This window comes from Pseudopodoces humilis, chromosome 11 (genome assembly GCF_049639895.1).
Source record: "Pseudopodoces humilis isolate 2021_Gansu_Grassland_sample_001 chromosome 11, ASM4963989v1, whole genome shotgun sequence".
Classification (NCBI taxonomy): domain Eukaryota; kingdom Metazoa; phylum Chordata; class Aves; order Passeriformes; family Paridae; genus Pseudopodoces; species Pseudopodoces humilis.
The window spans coordinates 1,361,952-1,383,969 of NC_142210.1; the positions used below are offsets into that span (position 1 = coordinate 1,361,952).

Here is a 22,018-nt window from a genome sequence, read left to right on the forward strand (position 1 = left end):
GAAAAAGCCTCTTTTAATAATGAACCGATAATTCTTGATTTGTTAAAAAGTGATGATGACCGAGTATGTTTGCAATTCGACCAAGTGTTCTGCTTCTCCAGAGATGAGGAAGGGATGGACCCTGAAAACAAAATAAACATAACCTGTCACAAGAATATTGTGAGAATTCGTTAACGGACTGGGAAGAAAATGAATGTGAGTGAAAATTATAGTCCTTCCCCCGTAGAATTGGATAAAATAACACGAATTTTTAATGTGATGGATTATTAGGCGGGGGACTGTGATAAATGAACTTATAAAAATTCGTAGAGAGCTAAATAAATATATTTGTAGCGATAATAATATAAAATATAAAGTACAGTGTGGCCCACAAGTCCTTCCCAGATCTAGTCGCGAATTCCCATTCGAGAGATAACGATCCTAGCCGGCGCCCATCAACGGAAAAGAATGAACAGGACATGGGCCATCAGGCTGACAGGGAAGGGCTCGGACGAGATACTCATCACCAGACCTGAACACCCCGCCTTGCAGGCCACTGTTGGGGAAGCAATCAGGCAGACAAAGGGAAAAAGTCCAGCCGAGATATCCATCAGCTCCAACCCGGATCCAACCATCCCATCCAGATGGCCTGAACCAAAATGAAATCAAGGAACACTCAGAACTTCTTTACATATGAGGAGACTCTGCCCGGACGTCTATTTGACTCTATTCTCCAACGCCAGGAAATCAATTCATCCAACAATCAAGGAGCCTTGGTGAATGGTGCCTGCCTGGAATTTGGCCTCAGGACACAAAATCCCTATAAAAACCCCGGACAGTCTACCCTCCTTCGTGGATTTGGGAACACCTATACCTTTGGGTATAGACCCCTGTCCACCCAGCACTGCGCTGTTTATTTTATTGTGGTTTTTCCTCATTGTTTATTTTTATTATAAAAATTGTTTTATAATAAATTGTTCTTTTATTTAACCCAAATTTGCCTTTGCATTTATAACAAATGTATAGCAAAGAAAAGTTAGAAGACAGAATGCAAACCAGCCACCCCACAGCTGCTGTAGCTCCTGCAGCTGGCAGTGGGGAAAACAATCAGAAATCAACTTTTTTTCTTTGTTTATAAAAACATTTAACTTTGTAGACAGCAATATTTGCAACCCAAAGGCAGCACTAGCCCAGATGTTTTGAATCTGAAAATCAAGGGCAGCTTTTTACTGCCCTGGCCTTTCGGTGTCCCCAGTGCAGCCCCAGGCTCCTGTTCCAGCCCTCCCTGCTGCGAGGGGAAGGCACTGGGGAAGGCACTGGGGCTGATGCCTTGGGGTGGCTCCCTAGAACAGAGGCTGGACAGAGTTAAGAGAATACAGTGGGTGTTTATTGAAGGCCTTCAACAGGCACACCTTGGGCAGTCAGAAACCTCCCAGAGGCTGCACCCAAGCTGGAAGATGGTCACAAGTTTCTCAGACAATTACAAGTTTGGTCCATTTCCATCTCAGGGGTTAATGCTCCAATTACAGCTGCAGCTAATGAAGTCATTTACCCCCAGTTTGTTCCCCAATTCACTTTTGTTTATTCTTTCAGGGCCTGAGGCTGTGGGGTGTCCTTGGGTTCCAGGCCCAGAGGAATTGTTTTGTCTGACCAAAGTGTAAAGACAGTATCTGACCCTCTGTTTGGAGGTTATGCACTAATGCAGCACAGGATTTGATAAATATAAAGGCTAAAATCCTAAGACATCAGGACAGCTCCTCCCATGGTACAGATGGAGGGGAAGATTGATGCTCCTCTGAGCAGTGTCTATGCAGAGGCTGCCAAGGAGGAGACACAGCCAGGGCTGTTGCACAGAGCTGCCCCAAATGAAGTCCATTATTTGTGGGCAAACAGATCTGGCACATCAAGGCCCATCCCATGGGGCCCCCTGTCTGTCTCAGGCTGGACACCTTGACATAATTACCTTGTATGTCCTGGTCTTGTTTGGACAGCACCTCCAGGCATATAAACAGAGATAAAAGATCTCAGCAATTTACAGAAGGAGGGATGAAGATGCCTTTAGGAAATATTTATCTTTGAGTTACTAGTTTCTATTTGCATAGCTTCCTCTTGACAATGCCAAGTACACTCGATCATGAAGAGTCAAAAAATAAACCCAGGAGCATCAAAAGAATTGGGAAAAGGAGGATCAGGGAGAAGGTGCCAATAGAATGGAATTTATTTTTCAACTCTGTGACCCTAAAACAGACATGTTCCACAAAGAGCACCTGAGCCCAGCCCTTCCTGGTGGACTAAAATGGTTGTCATGAAACCTGTGCTTACTGCCTGACCCCCCAAACTTGTGAGTAACAGACTGAAGCTGAAGTGGTCCAGCACACCAAACATTTAAGCCCTGCAGCAGTCCTGACCCCAGAGGCAAAGCCCTCCCACAGCTCCAGTTCCTTCAGCAGTCACTTTGCTTCCAGAGCTTTTCCTCTGCCTCTCCCATGCAAGGTGCAGCAGAGGAATGAAAAAAAAATTACTTACACACATGCCCCAAGTTGTGCTTCATCCACACAAATCCTTCCTTTCTCTGAACATGGGCAGAAGCCAATACTGGCCTCTGTCTTGAACTGAACCCACGGGACAGTTTTGAAATTGTCATGACAGCTTACTCTTGCTTCCTCTCAAAACTTTTAGCTTCACTGTCTAATGATGGACAGCAGAGATTAAATTTATCTCGCAGAGCTTCTGTCATGTGAGCAGCAGGCACTGGGTGAACGAGTTATCTGGACTGGCTTTTCAGAGCATCTCCCCTCGTGGGGAGACAGGCACCCCGGGGAAGAGTTCATCCTCAGCATCTCTTTCAGCATGATGAGCTACCCAAGCCCTGGGGTTCCTGTCTGCCCTCAGTGCCAGGCAGCGATTTGGGCTGGCTCTGCTGGGCTGGACTCGCTGCTGCTGGCTGCAGGGTGCCAGAGCCACCAACACAGCTCTGCAGCCACAGCAAACACTCCAGTGCCTGCTGCTCCTGTGCCCACACGTGCCAGGCCAAGACAAGTCCTCCCTGCCAGTGTGACAGCGGGCACGTGTCCCCACGCGGGCAGGGCTCGTGCCAGTGCCTCATTCACAGCCCACACACCGTGCCCCACACAAGCCATGCCCTCGGCATTTGCTGCCCTTTCGCACTGTGAGCTGCGTGTCTTCCAGCACAGATTTTTGAGACTGATTAAGGATAGTGGAGGACTCTCAGGCATTTACCAAGCACTGCAGATCTCCATTCAAAATATTTTCATTTGACAGTGATTCTCCTTAACAAATCTAAAATGTCAGTCAACAAAGATCTTAATCCAGCTAAGTGTGCTACACTGATATTCCACAGTGCTACTTTTTTAATCAGTGCCTGTAGTTAAACTCCTCATGTGACATCTAGTACAGCTGCCTCCATTTACCAAACACTCAAAATTTGTCATCACATTTATTTGGTAAGAACTATTTTCAACAAAACCATTCTGACTGGCATTAATTACATTATTCCCTTTTATTTATATCATGAGTCCTGATTCCCCCTCAGAAGTGATTTAAACAGATGGGAAGAGGAGGAGGGTCCTCCCTGCAGCAGGCAAGGAGAGGCTCCAGTGCTGCAGGAGGAGGCAGAGCTGTGCTTCATGTTGAGTGAAGAGTTTGATGTGAGGAAGCCTGCCAGGGGTGCATGTCCCCTGGGTACCATTAAATGTGATCCTTCAAACCCTAGAGTGATGCGAGAACCTCTCAGATCCTCACCTAAAATGCGGGAGCTGATTATTACAATGCAAAAGAAAACAACCTGGAAATTGCTTTCAACCATTTGACTTTTGGCTGATATAACTCAGGAAAGTTCTGATGAAGAAGTGGGGACAGTCACCTGTAGCTGAGGACACCTGAATCACCTTGACCCTGTCAGTGCCCTCAGGACTCCAACCATCACTCTCCCATGGCCTGTCAAGTGAGTCTGCTGATTTGGGGAACTAAGATCCCTAAGTTTTGGCATAAGATAAAACCAGGAGCAAAGCCCTTCTCAGGCCTCTCAGTAACTCTGCAACAGGTTGTCTTTGTCACATTTAATAGCTGCACATTGCAGTTGCTGGTAACATGTACAGTAAGTAAAGGTATAAAGCAGCTTCCATTCTAACCTGTCAAACAATTTTCCAGAGGATATTTGTTGAAACTTTTGTATATAATACATTTATTTTCCATTATAAGTGAAATATATTTTCATTCTTTCCAAAGAGGTAGATACAACGCACAGGGTGAAAAATGGCAACAGAAATTCTGTGCTGACAAATGTAACACAAACAGGATCTAACACAAGTGACTGACTGACTGACTGAAGTGCTCCTCAGGAAGGTCTCTGCAGACCCATTTAAGAAAACATCAGCCCCCTCCATCAGGGTCAGAAGGCCAAGTATCAGGAATGACTCAGAAAGAGAGAGGAGAACTAGGCAAGGCACAAAGAGCAGCATGAATCAAACGTGGGAAGAGTTTCTAGGCCAGCACAAGCTAAACAGACCTTGAAGCTGCAGCAGAGACAGCTGGATGGAGGGTGGCCATCAGCTGAAGGCTCAGAAAAAGGTTATTTCTAATCCAGGCTGCTGGGTGCCCAGTGAAACCAGCAGGGAAGAACCCTGGGACAAAAGCAGGACCTTTCCCCTGTGGTGCATAATTAAGCTGTGCCACAGGAAGCCCCACAGCTGAACACAGAGGTGGTTTTAAAAAAGATTAAGGAAATGTATGTCCTTCAAGGACATTTAAACACATCCTGTCTGGATGCAGCCCATCAAGGACCTTAAACACACCTGGGAAGGCACACGAGGCAAAGAGCCAGAACACACTTGCCTCTACTCCTGAGCAGTTACCCAAATCACAGCTAAAAGTGTCACTGGCTGGCCCCACAAACCTGGGCACTAGGGGGGTAAACTTCATCTCACAGCCCATTGGGACATTAGGGTAGTAAAAAACACAGAAGGAAAGAAATGCTGACTATTTGTATTACCCACAGATACTTCCTAAGAGCAGTGAGCCCTGAAAATGTTAACCTGGCAGGCACAGCTCCATCCCCTGAGGTACAGCAACACTGTCATTCAGGTGGAAAATGAGCAGTTGCTAACACAGTAATTACAGGGACATTAGGATGTCGCCTGGGGCAGGGCTGTTCCTCTCCTGGCTGGGACTTGACACACATTTAATATAACAGATCCCGCACACTCCATCCTACACGAGCAGCCCCCACCAGGAACACACATCTGGAGCAGCCCTTTCTCCCTACACAAGGATATCTAGCTCCTGGCATGCTTCTCTTTTCTTCAGAAAGGAGGATGAAAGTGTAGCCAGGGAGACAGAGTCCCTGAACACAGGAACAGGTATGTGCCACATCTTCACTCAAAATGTCCAGAAAGCCCTCTGCAATTAGGAGCTCAAAGGACCTCAAAACCTCCTTAAAGACAGAGAACTTAAGTCATTCCAAAGCTCTAAATCAGCTTAAACAGCTTAAACTCATCTAAGGCCCTACAGTGTTTTAAGCATTTTAAACCCATCTAAAGCCTTAAAGTGGCTTAAGGAGCTTGAAATACTCTAAGGCTTAAAAGTGGTTTAAGAATCTCCAACTTTTGGCTCGGCCACTCCTCATTCCTCACCCAAGGCACAGAGTCCCAGTTACCCCAAACAGCCCAGATGCCACCAAAACAGCACCTGGAAATGGTCCATACACCCTTCTCCTACTTTCCTTGGTTTCAAAGACTGAAAAGGTGCGAGGCCTGGAGTTGAACTCTCAGGTTTGAACAAGACTCTGACCTAGGGCTCACACATCCACTAAGTTCAGAGTTTCTGGTTCCAGTTTGGCTGTAGATGAAAATTGTGTCAGACTGACTCCCCACTTCACCTCACCAGGGATTTTGAAGTCCACACTCACTGCAGAGGATGAAGCAAAGCTGGTTACCACAATTTTTGCATTTTCTGATGCCCTGATTTTAACTGTGCAGCCAGGGAATGGAAACAGCCCAGGATGTTTCTGTTTGGTTGTTCACATGTTTAAGAGTGATTGTTTGCATCCTTTTTACACTGCCATTTCTCAGACACCTAAGCAGAAAATATTTTCATCAGAAAATTTTATTTACCACTACATTAACACGTTTCTATGTTACTTACGCTTTCCCCATTCTACTCTTGTCTCTCCTTTTCCCTCTCTGCAGGACAGCTCCTGGTTCTACTGCTTCTCTCATTACTTAATTCTGGAATTTTTCCTATCTACCTCCTCTTTTGCTTTCCCTTTCATCACTATGTCTTTGCACAAATGAGGAATATACTCTACAGATCCCTCAGGATAATGTAGCCAAACCAGTTCAGCTGTAGATATTCTGGCATGCAGATTTATTGAGGATAAATGCTGCATCCTGGCTCCTTGAAGAAGGAAAGGAAAAGGAACCATGCAGGTCACAGGCTCTCTGCCTGCTGATGACTCTTCCCCCAAAGCATACAGCAAATTATGGAATCAGTTATAGCTTGAAGGCAAATTAATCTAAATTTATTTTACAAATAAGGTCAAAGAAAACATTTAAAAGCAGATACAAATTACATTGCTAACAAACCCTTCTGAATCATCCAAACATCAGCATCAAGCCCAAAACAAAGCTCATGGCTTTCCTTTTCATGTGTGTGCATGAGTTGATTGCAATGGAACACACTGCAAAAAACATGCTGAAATAATTTTTATTGTTCCTATCTCCTGTGAAAACACCTCCTTTGCATTAAACTGTGCCAAAGTCTGTACAATACTGGCAGGTGTGCTGCACAACACAGATTGTTCATCTGTTTCCGTGACATGGCTCAAAGTTGTTCTCCCTGCCTCAAAAGAACCATGCACAATTTAGTATCCATTTTCTTTCTTCACTTTTTCCTGAAACCCTGCAAGGTTTTGGTGACAAAATTTAAAACGTCTACCACTGCCACCTCAACCCATCCCCTTTGTGGTGATCTCTTTCCCATTGTACACACACTGGGCCAGATGGTTTGTTCACAGAACTAAGAATTGATGTTTGTTCTGTTGTTTGAAAATGGGGCAGAGGAAAATGTGAACAGGTAGAGAAGAACAAAAAAAGACCTTGATAATGTCTCAGTCAGGCAAAGGAGGCTGCCTAAGCCTTTAGTTTTGGTTAATATCTGTAAATATAAAAATAATCCATTTCTTTTGTAGTCTCTACAGAAGGTTCTTCAAGTTATGTACATCCTAGAAAAAAAACAAACCACCTTTTCCTACTGGAAGTGTCCTGTGCTAGGTGAAGAAGATGCTCAGGAAGCAGCAGCTTCCTAGGCCCTGTATGATTCAGCTTTTGAATATATCCATTTTCTTCATTTGTCTCACATCCACATCATCTGGATGATAAGATTTAATGGCCTAAACAAAGCTAAGGCTTCATACCAGAACCACATTCCTGTTTCCAAGACCACACCACAAACAAGTCCTCTAACTACAGGAGACCAAAGCAGCAGCTGCTGCTCCTCCTGCAGGACACAGCTCTGGTCCAGACAGGAAATCACAGACCTCCTGTCGTGCCCCAGTCTCATTTCTGTCACCCTGATCCCTGCACAACCCTCCCACAGTGGCCACAGCTCTCCAGCAGGACCAAGGAGTTTTGCAGAGGCAGCTCTGTTTTAGCTGAGCATGTTCTGGTAGGTTGGGCAGTGATGGGCTCCTGCCATTCCCAGCACTCCTCTCTTGGCATCCAGTGCAAATCTTCTCACTATGTAATTAGATTATGCTTATTATAACGAGTGCTGGCTCCTGGGCACTACAGGTGTGAACTGGGACGCTAAAAATACCAAGCCATGACTCCTTAGCAGCCTGTCTTTTCCTAATCTCCTGCTGGAACTGTTTCATCTGGTGAGGTGAGGAAAGCTGTGCTGGGCTGCTGCTGAGAGATCCCTGTGTAGCTGTGTGGGTTCACACAGTGCCTATATCCAGTGGTTTTATTTCCATAGAACATTTTCCACAGCACTGCAGATACTCAGCATGCCAGGAGTGGAGCAGATCACGGTTCAGAACAAGCACAAGCAGTGGAGCCCTGCTGTATCTGTGCTTGGAGCTGTAGCACCCCAAAGAACGCTCATGTACTGCCCCTGCACAGCAGCCACCACCAACCAGCACAGCTTAGCAGGAGACAGCTGATCCCATTCCTGAGCTGACATCCCAGACAGCACTGGACAAGCACGAGACTTTCAGGTGTGGGCCCTGTGCTGTTTGCTCCATGCCCTGTGTCCCCTTGGCTTGGCCCAGCAGGCTGCTCTGGGCAGGAGCAGCTGCAGGAAGAACAGAGGGGGCTGAAGGCAGCCCTTGTTCCCCCAGCTGGGGGAGGCTCTACCTGCTCTGCCACCAGGAGACAGCAGTGATTCAGGGCTCCAATGTGAAACTGGTGCTCTCTGGAGGTAAAAGCACGCTGGAAGGGCTGTGCTAGGGTCTCTCTCCAGGGAGGGAGAAGGGGAAGACAGGACAGGACCTCTGTGCTGCAGCAGGATGGGTGGGACCAGAGCCCAGTACCAGCCCCTTGTTCCAGAGGTGCCAGGTCTCCTGGGTACTGTAAGGGAGAGCAAACTCCCAAATTTCCCTCTCTGTGGTCCTTCACACCTGGCTGACTCCTCTGCTGAAAGGCTGACCAACACCCTCTTTGGGAGATATTTTTCTTTTAGCACCTCCAACACAGGTGAGCTGTCACATTTATCAGTACAAATGCAGAAAGCCTGAGTGCACACAACAGGACTGGGAAAGCCACTGTGCTGTGACACAGGTCCACACCACCCCTTTGAGCTCCAATTCTGCCACTGCCAAATGCAGACACAGAGTGGGTGCACTGTAAGTGACACCAAGAGTCATGCCTGGAGTAATCCTGGCCAAAGAATACGTACATACAAAGATTCATATAAGACATCATTTTATTCCAGTTCGCAGCACACTCTGTAGTTAACAAGGCCAGTGACACAGCATCAATAACAAATACTCTCCCCTCTAGAAAAGTTTCTTTAACCTGTGTAATGTGGCCTCTTTTGTTGTGTGTTAATTTTTTAATTTATATCAAAACACTGGAAGGAGTAATTAAAAGTAATTGTTGATGGTATCATCCTAAGTGCTTACTGTGTTTCTTATCTGGCCAGCTCATGCCTTGGATTCCAAGAATAAATCACAAAGACAGCAGATATCACATATCACCACAGAAATGAGCTTAGCCTGGGAGAAAAAATTAAGCAAAGATATAATCTAAAGCCCAGATCTCCCTTTGGAAATGATATCTTGGTCTCACTCCTGTTCACAGTTGCTCTTTGCTCTCACAAGGCTCAAAGCAGAGCAGTAGCAGAGCACTTGACTGTTCAACATTCTGAACTTGCCCCATGCAGGGAGCACAGCACGTCCCTGTAGGGCTCAGGGCCTGGCACATCCCTGTCCCTGTCCCTGTCTCTGTAGGGCTCAGGGCATGGCACATCCCTGTCCCTGTCCCTGTCTCTGTAGGGCTCAGGGCATGGCACATCCCTGTCCCTCCCTGTGCAGAGCACCAGAGGACATGGGAAGAATGCAGGCACAGCCTCACTCTGCACCCAGGAATGAAGAGAAGAAGGAAGAGGGGTTGTCCACACAAGGGCCTGGCTGCCATGCCCTGCTCTGCAACAGGAGCAGTGAGCTGTGGGCACAGGAGCTGTGGGTACAGGAGCTGTGGGTACAGGAGCAGTGGGTACAGAGCTGTGGGTACAGGAGCTGTGGGTACAGGAGCAGTGGGTACAGGAGCTGTGGGTACAGGAGCTGTGGGCACAGGAGCTGTGGGTACAGAGCAGTGGGTACAGGAGCTGTGGGCACAGAGCAGTGGGTACAGAGCTGTGGGTACAGAGCTGTGGGTACAGGAGCTGTGGGCACAGAGCTGTGGGTACAGAGCTGTGGGTACAGGAGCTGTGGGTACAGAGCTGTGGGTACAGGAGCTGTGGGTACAGAGCTGTGGGTACAGAGCTGTGGGTACAGGAGCTGTGGGCACAGGAGCTGTGGGTACAGAGCTGTGGGTACAGGAGCTGTGGGTACAGAGCTGTGGGTACAGAGCTGTGGGCACAGGAGCTGTGGGTACAGGAGCTGTGGGCACAGGAGCTGTGGGTACAGAGCTGTGGGTACAGGAGCAGTGGGCACAGGAGCTGTGGGCACAGGAGCTGTGGGTACAGGAGCTGTGGGTACAGGAGCTGTGGGTACAGAGCTGTGGGTACAGGAGCCATGAGCACACAGCTCCCCAGCTGCCCTGCTCCCCCTGCCCAGCAGTGCTGCTCCCTCCCAAGGCTGTGGTCCCAGGGCAGGGCCTGGTGGCCAGGTGACAGCAGGGATGGCAACCACAGCCCTTCTGCAGAGCACCCAGCTCCCCTGGCAGATGAGTACCCTGAGAGCCAACTGAAAAACCCAACAGAAGTGTCAGAGCCTCCTCCTTCCCCACTGTCCTTCTATCACCACCTACAGCTTCTGCACACGATTCAGGGATCCTTCACCAGCTCTGTTTTCCCTGGGCTTTATTGGCCATCGCAGCTTCTTCAGCCAAGATGTGAGGCAGGATTGAATGAGTCACAACTAATACCAGACTGATTTAACACTTACTTGTCAACTGCTGCTTCCAGCTGAATGCACACAGCTGTAGGGGAAGCTGAGGAAGGAGAAAAACACTGAGTTCCCCATAACAAAACTTGACATGGATACTTCAAGACTAGTCAGGTGTCAAGAATCTAGACAAGCATTTATAAGAGGAAATTAAAATTCACCAAACATTAAATAGTAAGGGGAAAAATGTTCCCAGGCTTATAGCAACCCAAGCTAACACCTGTTGCAAGCAGTGTTGGAACATGTATTTCCAAAGGGTTCTCTGTAATCTTGATATTTTTCTCACCAGAATTTTTAAATGCAAGAACAATTCTACGTTTTTTGCTCCCAATTGTTCTGGTACAAAATTGTCCCAAGCAGGAGTAATGTAAGTTGTCCCAAGCAGGGAAGGGGAAGGCAATTTCACCAGAGGGCACATTACCCCTTCCTATAATGCACTTTTCTTCCTCACTGCCCTGCACCCCCTACAGCCCTCGAAAGAAACAATTCTTTCCTTTAGTTCTCTAGCAGCGAGCAGGTCTCCTGCTGGGAAAAGCTTGAGCCTTTTCCATCAGCAACTGCAGTGCTTCCCAGAGGAGAGTCCATCAGGATTCCTTCTGCAGAAAACAGCATGGCAGCTCTGTACCCCAGAGCCATGAACTGCCCAAACTCACAGCATTCCTAAACCTTCCCAGGATTGATATTCCCAACCCAGCAGAGCCCTCCAGCAAGCAGCTGGAATAAAGGCATCCCCAAACTCAGTATGCAGCAGTAGCAGAGGGTGAATTACTTCATGACCACAAAACCAGCTCCATGCTAAGCAATTTTACAGGACACTTAATAAAAAGAAGTTCCTGGAAAACTTCCCTGAAGTCCCTTCCTAGGCAGAGTGGAACAGGAAGCTGCAGTCTCCAGTTCAGTGACACAAGCCACCCAAGGACCATGTCAGGGACATGGCACCGAGCTCAACAGGAGCATGAGTCACTTGGTGAATCCAGGCTCAATCCAGGCTGGCAGATGCTTGTGCTCAGCTCCCCAGCTGCCCCACATGGCTTCCACATGCTGAGCCAAACCCTGGGATTATGAACAGAGCCCATCTCCAGCTACTCCTGAGAGCTGCACGTGCGTTCAGGCCCTGTGAATAACTGCTCTTCCCATCTAACACCAGGGGTGCTTTGGCAGCATTTCCAGATTCAGAGCAGGCACGACAGCAATCACTGACAGTCCAAACTTGGTGCAGGGGCTGCCATGATACTGAGGCCTCTCTGTTCCCCCTGACAAGGGGTGGGAGCTTCTGAACCTCAAGCACTTTCAGAACCTGCTCAAACCTTGCACAGGATTTGCCCTCATAGGCAGCTACCAAAAGCTTTCTGCCACTGACACCTATGACCCCAAAGCTGTACTTTGGTCCCTCACGTGTCATTTGAAGACTGAGGTGTACATTCCCATCATTCACTTGTCCTTTCCAAAAAACAATCCTTTTTCCACCTTATGCCATTTGGTTCTGATTCCAGCTGAAACTAAGACCTCAGGTAAAGTTTAGAGGCAAGGGGAAACAGATCGAAAGCCAAGTTGTGAGCTGTGGTTAGCTTTTTTTTAATAGTAACTTCAGAAAACAACATAGACTGGATGGTTTTGGTGCCTGTTCATCACAATTGCTAGATAATAGAATTTATAGCCTAGTTTGAAATTTTTAATAATTCAAAATTGTTCATCTGCACAAGAGATTCCCAGAGAACTGAAGGGAGTGGGGGCCTGCTGCTGACCCACACCCAGAACTGCAAGAGAGAGTCCTCTCTCAGGGAAAAGATGTTCTGCACCTCAGGTGTAACAGAAAAGAGCTCCACGGGTACAAATCCCATTCTTTGTGTGCTAAAGTGACGTGGTTTTATACGACACTAATTGTATTACACAATCACATAAATAACTGATACAGAATACATCACTCATGATGACAGAGACAACACCACTATCCAGCCTTTCTCAACACCAGATCAGACTCCAGGAGCCATAAATATTCAGGTCTGAAAGAACTGCAGTAGCCTCAACCATTAGTGCCAGCAAACACACTGCCCTTGTGAAAGCTGTACTTAAATTGCAGATTACCTAATACACAAAATGAAGGATCCTGCTGAATTTTAAGGGCTTGCATCTTCTGCACAAAAGCAAGCAGTGTCATTAAGAACAGTGCACGGTGGCTTCCTTCCCAGTCTGTGTTCCTCCAGGGACCGGTCTCCTTCAGTGCCATCGAGTAAGGGTTGCTCCATTGGGGTGCCAATGCCAAGTGTGGAAGTGCTGTGATGTGCAGGGCTGCTGGTAACATCACGGCGGTGAGCAGGCCAGGATGGGGCAGGCCCTTCCCTGCCACCCTTCCCCAGGAGCGCTCCTGGAGCCGCTGCCCCGCTGGGCACGGCTGTCCCGGCCCGTCAGGAGCCAGGGGCCTGCAGTCCTGTGCCCCTGCCAGCCATCTTGATACAGAGAGCTGATAAGCACTGAGGTATCATAAAGGAAATGGGATTAAAGCCAACAAAACGCTCCTTCCACATTGCTGCAGCGTTTATTCAGCCTGAATTCCTGATGGACTCTATTAATCAATCTCTTTGGCTAATTGGGCATTGCTCATGGCACAGCACAGCGCTCACAGTGACAGAGCAGCGGAGGCGTTACAGGCTTCAGCTTTTACAGCAGGTGTTTACATGGAGCTGGTCCTTGTGGAAGGGCTCCTTACAGGATGACTGTCCCTCTGCAAACAAAGCCGCAGCACTTCGGGCTTCTCCAGGGCTGAGAAGTGCTACGTGCAGGCACGGAATCGTCATGGCTAGGAATCAAGGCTGATTAGTGCCACGGAGAGCGGCTACGATTAAGCAGGTTAGCTCCGTTACCTCTCTCCCTTTCTCTTGTTTACCTGGGATCCAAGCGCAAGGCACGAGTGATGACAGGAGGAGAGTGAGGGGAGCAGGGTGGGGAAGGAGCTGATGATTAAAAACACGGGAGGAATACTCTGAGACACACAGTCACCGTAACAGCAGACAAGCAGACCAGAGGCAGACAACGACAAGCTGACCTGCTGATTTGTTGCCCAGTCCTGGAAACCCCCATGCACCACGCCACTACCGGCAGTCCTCCTTCAGTGAAATGCCAAAAGAAACATCAGCACCACGTTGACGATGATGAGGAAGAGCAGGATGACGAAGACCACAACCCGCTGGGTCTCCGGGTTCATGTTGCAGCGGAGGAAAGTGTGAAGCACACTCCATTTGTGCCTGCTTCTGTCGGGGACCTTTGCCATGGCTTCAGCCCCCGCAGGAAAAAAAAAAAATTAAAAAAAAAAATAAAAAGGGAATAAAAAAAGCTTAAGTACCTGCCAGGGCAGGATGGGGCAGAGGGCCGGGAACAAAAGCTGTTTGCAGCTCTCAAAAGCCGAAGTCTAAACGGCTCGGCACAGCCACAGCACTTGTGCCCAACGCCCCCTCAGCTCAGGGCGAGCCGGGCAGCAGATCCCCGGGGCTCCACGTCTTCTGTGCCCGAGGAGCCGTCGCCATCGCTCCGGCAGGAGGAGGACATGGGGTTCCTTGTGGCGGAGCTCTGCAATCCGGCTGCGATGTCGCTTCCCAGAGAGCGGCGCCGCGATTTGCTGCGCTCCGTCTCCAGGATACACCGGGCCTTAGCAACGCGAGCAGGGGTGCGCGGGAGCCGCTTACGGACGGGCAGCGCAGGATTAGGCGGCCGCTTTTCTAAATCCTTCCACCCGCACGCCCAGTGTGCCAGCAATAGAGGCGAGTCCTGACAGAAGGCAAATCCCCTGCTCGGGCGGGGCCGGCCCTGCACAGGTGAGGGCGCACGGGCGGCTGCCCGCACACCTGAGGTGCAACAGGTGCGGGGTGTTCGCAGGGGCACGGGAGGCGCAGCCCTGGCTCCCCCCGGAGCCCACGAGAAACAGCTTCTGTTGGATTCTGCACTTCGCTTCCTGGCAGCATCCCGGAGCCAGAAAGTCTAAAGGACTTGGCTCCCTCTGCCAACGCCTCCGTGGGTCTGAGTCACTGCAAATCTCCAAACCTCTGCAATCAAAAAACCTTTATTCAGCTCTGCAGAGCCCTAAACATGCTTTTATGAACTGAACTTTTGCTGCTGGACTGCAAAGTTCACCGAGCACCAAGCTGCCTCAGCTACACTCACGGATTCCCCAGCTGAGCTATCTCCCACCCGTGCTGGGTGAGGAACAGAGGGGACTCCTCCTTGGAAGGATTAGGGATAGATCTTGGAGAGCACCCAGCACAGGCTCTTCCACTGCAGCCCTTGTGTTTCCTTTAGCCAGAAAAGCAGAGCCCACCTCTTACTCAACAGCCAGCAGCAATCGCTTCCCAGGAGAGGAGGAGGAGGACTCAGTATTCAAATCATCCTTCATTGACACTTCACATCTTCCAGTTCTCACTTATGCCACACATTCCCCGTCATGAAACCGAGGGATACAAATCCAGCAATCCTGAAATTGCCTCAATCCAGACCTTGGATTTAGGGCTAGGTAAGGCTGGAGCTGTGTGTGGAGCTGCAGATGGAGGATGGAGTTATCCAAGAGGATGACTCTGCACTTTACACAGAAGTTTCCAACACGGGCACACTCATTCCTAGGAGCAGAAAGCAGAACACGAGGTTCCCCCCCTAAACAAAACACCTCTGGCAGCCTCCATCTCAAGGAAGGGCCATGTGGGAGCAGCCACACCATGTGGGTACAAATGGAACATTTTCAGCTTCTCTCACAACTGAGAAACAAACTAACAAAAAAGCTGGGGTTTTTTTCAGGTGTTAGCACATCATTGCCCATAATGTTTCTTGGGGATCTGTACAGCTGCTGTATGTATCCTGGTAAGATATTTAAATGGGGAAATGGATTTTAAATGGGGAAAGGTTTAAGTTGTGCCAGCCTCAGCAGGGGCTATACAGAAAGGCCAGTCAAAACTTCCATTGTCTCCTTGTGCTTCTGCAGTGTTTAAGATAGCTGTCTTTCTTAGTCATAATAAAATCAAATCAAGAATTATTTCAGTTTCTCATTTATTAATATAAAGATCCTGCAAATCTCCTTGTCTGTAGCCTAAATATACAACAAGGAGAACGATGCATAGGATGAGGTCTTGTGCTCTCAATGCAGCTTCAAGACCTGTAGGAAAAACCTCACAAACAGAGCAAACTGCTGGGATCTACAGGCTGCCCAAGCTCACCAGTGTTTGAGCTTTTGGCCTGCAATGACTTAATGGCTTTAAAAAACTATTTCTCCCTGCCATTTGCACCACAGCAGAACACTTCAAGGCTTGCAGACTTCAATTTACTGAAAGTTCTTCAAGTCCACAGCTGACTCGCATCATTGCATTGTTCAGCTCCTGGGCATTCTGCAAATCTTGTCTGGCTCTGAAGGCTTTTTATGCCTGAGTTTGGATATAAGCCACCAAGCAAGATTTGGGTGGGATGTAGATCTTCAGGAGAAGCTAATTATGGTGAATGGAAAGCATGATCACACCCACTTCTCTGAAACCTGCACAGCAGCTACTATCTTCTCCAAGCACGTAGTTAGACTGAAAAGAAATGGATAAACTCCAGTGATTCAACAAGGCCAGCAGAGCTACACTGTTGGTACTGCAGGATATGGGGTAGTTTCTAAAATCCATTATATAATTCTCCCCCAGTTTCCTGAAATTTTTGCCACTTATGAACATGCTAAAAGATTTGAAGGTAAAACCACAGAAAATTTGAGGACATCTGAAAGAGGAAAGCAGTTCACTTCTTGGATGCTGCTCTGAGCTCCCCTGGAAAAAGAAGTCCAGGGGAAACTGATGCCACAAAGAAATTGCAGGGGGGAAAAAAAGGCACAAAATTGTAGTGAAAGGTACATTTTCATATAACTCTGTGGTGTCTAAGAAACACCCCAAGCCCCAGCTCTGTTCCTTTGCTCTTCTGATGTGCAGACCCAAGTGCCCCCCTGCACTACATTGCCTGGGCACAAATAACATTTTCCTCATATACATCTTGGAGCATTGCACAATTGATGTTAAGTGGCATTCACCCTTGTGACCCCTCAGTGAAGAGAAACTGATCTGGACAAGGACAAAAGCTGCAGAGTGACTCTAGCTGTGACCTGGCTTTTGTTTCAACCCCCACACAGTGAATCCCCTCTCACAAGGTCTGTGGCAGAGATGCTGCATGGAGGAGTCACTTCCATGGTAACTCCAAGTGTTTGCACTGAGGGGGCTCTCTGCTAAACATCATGTGGCATTTTTCCATCATGGAAATAAAGCCTCATTCTTATTCCTCGCTGATCAGACATGCTTCTGTGGTAGGTGGCATCAGCAAGAGATGAAATAACTGCAAGTTTTACCTCATGGCTTGTAATACAGTGGGGCTCACTTTGTATAACTATCACTGAGGGAGCATATTTCAAATAATTGTTGCACAATCTCCACTGGAATCTAATTTGCAATTGTAATAATTTCCTTTCAACACTTCCTCTAAGAACCATCCTCAGCCAGGACTGCACCATGGGAATAATGCTGCCACTCAAACAGAGCAAGCAGTGAGCACAGCAAAGCCTCAAAGGCCTGGACACACACAAAGCCCTGCTGCAGTCCCAGAAGCTGCTCAGTGACCAAGGGGGAATGAGTTATTCAAGAACCCCCAAGTCTAATATTAATATTACTATTAGATTAATTAATATAATATCTAATATTAGATAAAATAGAGAATAAAGACATGCCTACATTTTTCATCAAAATGATACTAAATATTGCCCAGTCTTTACTTATCACCATGCAGCACATGAGGCCTAAGCTTTTGAGGACTGCTTTAGGTGTCATTTTTAGGTGGCCAGAAGTATAGACAAACCCATTGTTTACCAGTGAAAAAGGTGTTTCCATATTGTAACAGCTGAACTGGGAACTGAAAGGCACACACACATAAATGTGAACTGTAATAAGCAGCACAGGTGTACCAGTAGAACAAGCAGATAAATAACTGAGGACACAAGCAGTGAAGCAGGATCCATCAAGCTGGGAAAGCAAAGAGCTTGTGTCCCACAGCAAGGCCACCAAGAGTGCTCGTATGGGGGACCAGCCCCACCTTTCTCCTCTCTCCTGGTGAGCAGGCTGGGAAAGTAAAGCTCCAAGTAGAACACTACACACCATGCTGGAGCACATTTCCAGGACTTCCTATTCTTGCCTTGTCACAAATAGGAACGTGCTTGCTACAAGTGCAAGAAACTCAACAAGAAATTCAACTCCTCTTAAAGGCAAGGATACATTGGTATTGTAGGGACAAATAAACCATGCTCTAAATATCCCTAGACAGAAAAAGAGCTCTTACTGGGTCATTTATCAACACTCTCCCTCCAACAAGGTGAAAGGTATATTATGTAAATATTAACAAAGCCAGAAGTGCTAGAACTGAGCCTGGACTGGGCCCAGCTGACACACAGACACCTCCTGCCCCAGCTGCCAGCTCAGGGCAGAGCTCATGGACACAGCAGGCAGGCAGCTGCAGGGTTTGCTGGCTCTGTGCGTGCAAACACAGCCTGGAGCATGCAAATGTGAACTCCTTTACAAGCTTCCCTAAGCTATTCCTAAAGAGGAATACCTTCTGAGGCAGCTTTCCCCTCTGTTGTTGCACCAATGAAGCCACAGACAAAAATATGAACTCCCCTGTCCCTCTGGTTGGCATCGCTGGCTGTTGGAATGCTGGGCATAAACAAGTGCAGAGGGAGAGAACACATTCAGCACATCCAGACATATTTAATGTTGCAACAGCCAGATTCACCTGGGTCCACACAACTGGATGTTTCTCCCTCTTCCACTTCTCTTTGACATAAAAATCACCTAATTATTACTGACCTTTCCATTATACAGAGCTGTTGAAGAACTTCTTAGGGAAGAAGCTTCTGTTGACTTTTATTTTTTTTAATTAGGTGATAAAAATACTTCTATCTATAGCACTGGTGTGATGAACCATTTCAAATGCATCTTTTAAAAAAGAATCCAGGCTGAGTGGATGTTCAGTGGATGACAGCTCAGCAGCTGAAAAGGCTGACAATGAAATTGTGAAAGGGGCAAGCATTTGTACTTGCAAATCATTCCATGGAAACCAAGTTTCTTTAACTTCCAACTATCCCACAATTACACTTTTCCCAGCATTCAAACTAAGCAGCTACCAACCCTGCTATGCACTGACTTAACACTCAGTAACTGCAGATAACACCTCCCAAAAGGACAGCATTCCTGTTGAGCCACGGCCAGAAAACATCAGAACAAGTACAGCTTCTTCAGCTGCATATGATCATGTACTTCTAAAACGGAAAACAGTCTGTCAGAGTTTGCTTTCAATTTTTACAGTGTGTGACACTGTGTTACTAGAGCACAGTTACTCCCACTGCATCTTTCTCTAGCTCATACCGCATGGTTTAAGCCCACTCAGCTTTTACAGCCAGTACTTCCCTGGGCAGATTATTCATGCAGTGCTGCCAAAACTTTACAAGCTGTTCTTGTGCTCCAGTACTGAGACTCACGAGGTAACTCTCAATGGAAAGAAAATGGGCCTGACCATTTCCTTACGGAGCGCATAGATTAAGGCATGGCCCCGCTGGGAGACTGCAAGGAAAGCAGCAGTTCAGACTGGCAACCCCTGACTACAATTAATTAAAAAAAAAAAAGAAAAGAAAAGAAAAAGAGACAATCTGCATAGCAACCAGTCTTTTGCTTTCAGACGCTACTAAATCTAGAAAACCTTCCAAATTCTCCTAAAGCAAGTTTTCTTTTCAAGAGTAGAAACAGCAACTGGTAGCATGTTTGAAGCACCTGGGAATTACCATCATGTCCTGGAACTCCAATGCCAAAGGAACTTCTGACACAACACATCCCACACACCCTGGGAGCTGAGGAGAGCTCCAGGGTGTGCTGGGCTAGAGCTAGGCATGCCTTTGGGATTTTGGGGTGGCAGGAGAGGGATACAGACAGCAATGGCCTGGGAAACAAACGAAGCATGTTAGGGTAGGTGTGGCAGAGCAAGGAACAAGCAGGGATAAGCAAATACAGGCTGTGGCCTAGGAAGGTGGATATTTTCATTAATTCATAAATTGGACACAGGCAGAACAAAGGATATTGTAATAATAATGCTCTGAAATAAACACAGGCTGAATGGGGTTTGTAGTAAGACAGATGGAAAGACAGGGAATGCTGCATCTTGGACACCAGCAAGATTGAGAGCCTGAATGCAATATCTACAAAGGGTCAGAATAGAAAATGACCACTCTTGTAACAGGGCTGAGGAACAGACGTGCTGGCAATGACATCAGTAGTGATTGAAAGCGGAGGTTGACATTATTTGAATGCTTTTTGGTTTTGTGGTATCCTGTTTTGAGCTGAAAATTTGACAGCCACAGAAAACACAGAATAACAAGGAATGGTCATTTGGGCTCTATGTGGGCTGGAACAGAGATAAAAGATACAGCTCAAAAGCAAACTTGGTAAGTGGTTGTTAAGATAATCGGGAAGGTGAATATGGGTTATCAAGCCCCAGCAGTAAATGAACAAGGTGCCCCTCTCCTTTACTGGCAAAGCAACTATTAGGGACAGAGGAATGTGAAAAAACCAGGACATTCAGTCTGTACTGGATAACTCACACACCCTGCTTTCATTTCATAAAACCTGTTGACATGAAGACTTGCCAGCAGCGAGTCAGTGGAACAGCCAGAAACAGGATCTTCTCTAAAGATCACAGATAACATCAGCTAGAAGAACTGAAAAACCCCCCCACACCACCTTTCTAGGTCACTGCTGCCTGTAATCCAAAACTTGAAGGAAGAAGCTGAACTCGATGTCCCCTGTGGCCTCCAGGACAGCCTGACAGGGCTGTGGCACAGAAGGTGTGCGGGGCAGCCCCACTGCTGGGGACAAAGGCTGCTCTGTTCCCTGCCCGTGGAGTGTTCCCGGTGGGAGCAACGGGGTCAGCACAGGAACATTTCCTCATTTTGCTGCAAGGAGAGGCTGAGTGACCTGACTGAAGAGTAGCACTCCCAGGGCACCGAGGAGGGCTGGCCCCAAGTGCCCCAGAGGGAGGGGGAGCCTTCCCACGAGCCTCAGGAGGAGCAGGGTTCCACTTGAGCAGCTTGGTTATCGCTGTTGATCTTTCTGCTTTCACAAGAGTGGGAATATAAAACTGCAAGGAATATGCCAGTGCCTTCACACCATCAAACCATGGCCAAACTTCTTGCTAACTCAGCCCCCAACTTATCAAGTGTAGGACAAGGGGTCTTGGCCCCCCTACTTGATGGGGAAGATCTCTTGAGGGATTAACAGTGCTATTTGAAGGGTCAAAAGAGTCAGGAGGGATTTTATTTTTCCACCACTGGGATCAATTGTCTTCAGAGAATTAGGAAAATTCTTTGCAGAGAAAAGCTGCTCCAGATCAGGGTTTGGAGAGGAGAACAAATCCAAGAAATGTTCTGATATCAAAACCATGCTGAGAGGAACCCGAGACACAAGTATGGTATAAAATGAGAGATATTCACTTCCCTGTCTCTATGCAAACACTTTAAGCCTGGAATAACCTCTGCAATAATTCTACCCAGCATTCCCACTCTCTCACATTCCTTCTTTATCCCCTTCTCTCAGTAAATCTTTGTACTCCAATATCCACTTGGTTATTGCGCTGTTATCCATCCCAGGTGTTTCTTGAACTGGTAAACTGGGGCATGGAAATCCCCAAAACTATTTTTAAAATAAAGCCATTGGCAGACCAAATTGTAACAGCAAGATTCTTCAAAACAGACTTTGCACACCATCAGGCTCCTGTTTCAAGCAGTGGCAACATCATTTTATTACACTTCTGAACTAAAATCTTTGTAGGGCTGCAAATACTGCAGTGCTTCTCATGCTCTTCCATAAAACAGCACTGGAGAGTTAGATACCAAACCAAGGATCCCTGAAAGCCAAACAAGGATCCCTGAAAGCCAAACAAGGAGCTCCTGAGGACAGGCTAAATTCCTTCTCTGTATCAGAGAGAGGGCAGGTTTGAAAGGTTTCCACTTTACACATGGATAGTGAAATCATTCCCCTTCACCTGCACATTTCCTGGCTTCATTGCACAGACCCTGGTGAGGTGCAGGTGAGAGCTCTCAGCAGGTAGAACACGAGGACCTGGAGGGGTTAGAGCCTGCCTTGCCCCACAGGAGGATTTGAAGGTCTCAGTGGTGCTGTGGTAAATGGCCCTCACAAGCTAAAAGCGGCAGGCAGGAAGCCAAGACCTTCTGCAACACAGCCCTTACCCCTACAGGACAGTGCCACTGCTACAGGTTAAGGAGCCCTTTTAATGGGATGCCAAAACATTTATCTTCAGGATAAAGAGACCTCTTGTAAACACATCATGTTGTCTTTAAGCAGAGGGGAGCATCAGACAGAATTG

General features: G+C 47.4%; 1 protein-coding gene across 5 annotated transcripts in view; it reads right to left on the bottom strand.

Annotated features, from left to right (window-relative positions):
• ARHGEF4 (Rho guanine nucleotide exchange factor 4) overlaps positions 1 to 22,018 on the bottom strand; it is a 214,277-nt gene that overhangs the window by 21,660 nt on the left and 170,599 nt on the right. The window contains exon 1 of one of the 5 annotated variants that reach the window (XM_088060805.1): positions 13,944 to 14,297. The exons of 2 other annotated variants lie outside the window; for them this stretch is intronic. The gene's annotated coding sequence lies outside the window, so the exon portion shown is untranslated. Of the gene's footprint in view, positions 1 to 12,688; positions 14,298 to 22,018 lie in introns of those variants that run through there. 2 more of the 5 variants (XM_088060804.1, XM_088060803.1) reach the window with 2 other exon arrangements.